The sequence below is a fragment of the Lathamus discolor genome, chromosome W (assembly GCF_037157495.1).
Source record: "Lathamus discolor isolate bLatDis1 chromosome W, bLatDis1.hap1, whole genome shotgun sequence".
NCBI lineage: Eukaryota > Metazoa > Chordata > Aves > Psittaciformes > Psittacidae > Lathamus > Lathamus discolor.
In genome coordinates this window covers 22,654,302-22,656,801 of record NC_088908.1, presented here as the reverse complement: position 1 = coordinate 22,656,801, position 2,500 = coordinate 22,654,302, and the positions used below count along the sequence as shown (strand labels likewise).

General features: G+C 39.8%; 1 protein-coding gene across 7 annotated transcripts in view; it reads right to left on the bottom strand.

The window, feature by feature from the left end:
- The window catches only part of LOC136004208 (nuclear factor of activated T-cells 5-like), a 219,307-nt gene that overhangs the window by 141,239 nt on the left and 75,568 nt on the right, over positions 1 to 2,500 (bottom strand). The gene's annotated exons all lie outside the window — the stretch shown is intronic.

Genomic DNA, 2,500 nt, shown 5'->3' with positions numbered 1-2,500 from the left:
AGGGAGGGAGGGAGGGAGGGAGGGAGGGAGGGAGGAAAGAAGGAAGTTTAGTCTCAAATCAGTATCAATCCACTCTTTAGAAAGAAATAAAGATAAAAGAAAAGAGGGAGGGAGTGAGGGAGTGAGGAAGGAAGGAAGGAAGTTTAGTCTAAAATCAATATCAATCCACTCTTTAGAAAGAAATAAATAAAGATAAAAGAAAAGGGGAGGGAGGGAGAGAGGGAGGGAGGAAGGAAGGAAGTTTAGTCTCAAATCAATATCAATCCACTCTTTAGAAAGAAATAAAGATAAAAGAAAAGAGGGAGGGAGTGAGGGAGTGAGGAAGGAAGGAAGGAAGTTTAGTCTCAAATCAATATCAATCCACTCTTTAGAAAGAAATAAATAAAGATAAAAGAAAAGAGGGAGGTAGGGAGGCAGGGAGGGAGGGAGGAAGGAAGGAAGTTAAGTCTCAAATCAATATCAATCCACTCTTTAGAAAGAAATAAATAAAGATAAAAGAAAAGAGGGAGGGAGGGAGGGATTGAGGGAGGGAGGGAGGAAGTGAGGGAGGAAGGAAGGAAGGAAGTTTAGTCTCAAATCAATATCAATCCACTCTTTAGAAAGAAATAAATAAAGATAAAAGAAAAGGGGAGGGAGGGAGAGAGGGAGGGAGGAAGGAAGGAAATTTAGTCTCAAATCAATATCAATCCACTCTTTAGAAAGAAAAAAAAATAAAAGAAAAGAGGGAGGGAGTGAGGGAGTGAGGAAGGAAGGAAGGAAGTTTAGTCTCAAATCAATATCAATCCACTCTTTAGAAAGAAATAAATAAAGATAAAAGAAAAGAGGGAGGGAAGGAGGGAGGGAGGGAGGGAGTGAGGGAGGAAGGAAGGAAGGAAGGAAGGAAGTTAGTTTAGTCTCAAATCAGTACCAATCCACTCTTTAGAAAGAAATAAATAAAGATAAAAGAAAAGAGGGAGGGAGGGAGGGAGGGAGGGAGGAAGGAAGGAAGGAAGTTTAGTCTCAAACCAATATCAATCCACTCTTTAGAAAGAAATAAATAAAGATAAAAGAAAAGAGGGAGGGAAGGAGGGAGGGAGGGAGGGAGTGAGGGAGGAAGGAAGGAAGGAAGGAAGTTTAGTCTCAAATCAATATCAATCCACTCTTTAGAAAGAAATAAAGATAAAAGAAAAGAGGGAAGGAGTGAGGAAGGAAGGAAGGAAGTTTAGTCTCAAATCAATATCAATCCACTCTTTAGAAAGAAATAAATAAAGATAAAAGAAAAGAGGGAGGGAGGGAGGGAGGGAGGGAGGGAGGAAGGAAGGGAGGGAGGGAGGAAGGAAGGAAGGAAGTTTAGTCTCAAATCAATATCAATCCACTCTTTAGAAAAAAATAAATAAAGATAAAAGAAAAGAGGGAGGGAGGGAGGGAGGGAGGGAGGAAGGAAGGAAGGAAGGAAGAAAGGAAAGAAGTTTAGTCTCAAATCAATATCAATCCACTCTTTAGAAAGAAATAAATAAAGATAAAAGAAAAGAGGGAGGAAGGAAGGAAGGAAGGAAGGAAGTTTAGTCTCAAATCAATATCAATCCACTCTTTAGAAAGAAGTAAATAAAGATAAAAGAAAAGAGGGAGGGAGGGAGGGAGAGAGGAAGGAAGTTTAGTCTGAAATCAATATCAATCCACTGTTTAGAAAGAAATAAATAAAGATAAAAGAAAAGAGGGAGGGAGGGAGGGAGGGAGAGAGGAAGGGAGGAAGGAAGGAAGGAAGGAAGGAAGTTTAGTCTCAAATCAATATCAATCCACTCTTTAGAAAGAAATAAATAAAGATAAAAGAAAAGAGGGAGGGAGGGAGGGATTGAGGGAGGGACGGAGGGAGGGAGGAAGGAAGGAAGGAAGTTTAGTCTCAAATCAATATCAATCCACTCTTTAGAAAGAAATAAAGAAAAAAGAAAAGGGGAGGGAGGGAGAGAGGGAGGGAGGAAGGAAGGAAGCTTAGTCTCAAATCAATATCAATCCACTCTTTAGAAAGAAATAAAGATAAAAGAAAAGAGGGAGGGAGTGAGGGAGTGAGGAAGGAAGGAAGGAAGTTTAGTCTCAAATCAATATCAATCCACTCTTTAGAAAGAAATAAATAAAGATAAATGAAAAGAGGGAGGGAGGGAGGGAGGGAGGGAGGAAAGAAGGAAGTTTAGTCTCAAATCAGTATCAATCCACTCTTTAGAAAGAAATAAAGATAAAAGAAAAGAGGGAGGGAGTGAGGGAGTGAGGAAGGAAGGAAGGAAGTTTAGTCTCAAATCAATATCAATCCACTCTTTAGAAAGAAATAAATAAAGATAAAAGAAAAGAGGGAGGTAGGGAGGTAGGGAGGCAGGGAGGGAGGGAGGAAGGAAGGAAGTTAAGTCTCAAATCAATATCAATCCACTCTTTAGAAAGAAATAAATAAAGATAAAAGAAAAGAGGGAGGGAGGGAGGGAGGGAGGGAGGGAGGAAGGAAGGAAGGAAGTTTAGTCTCAAATCAATATCA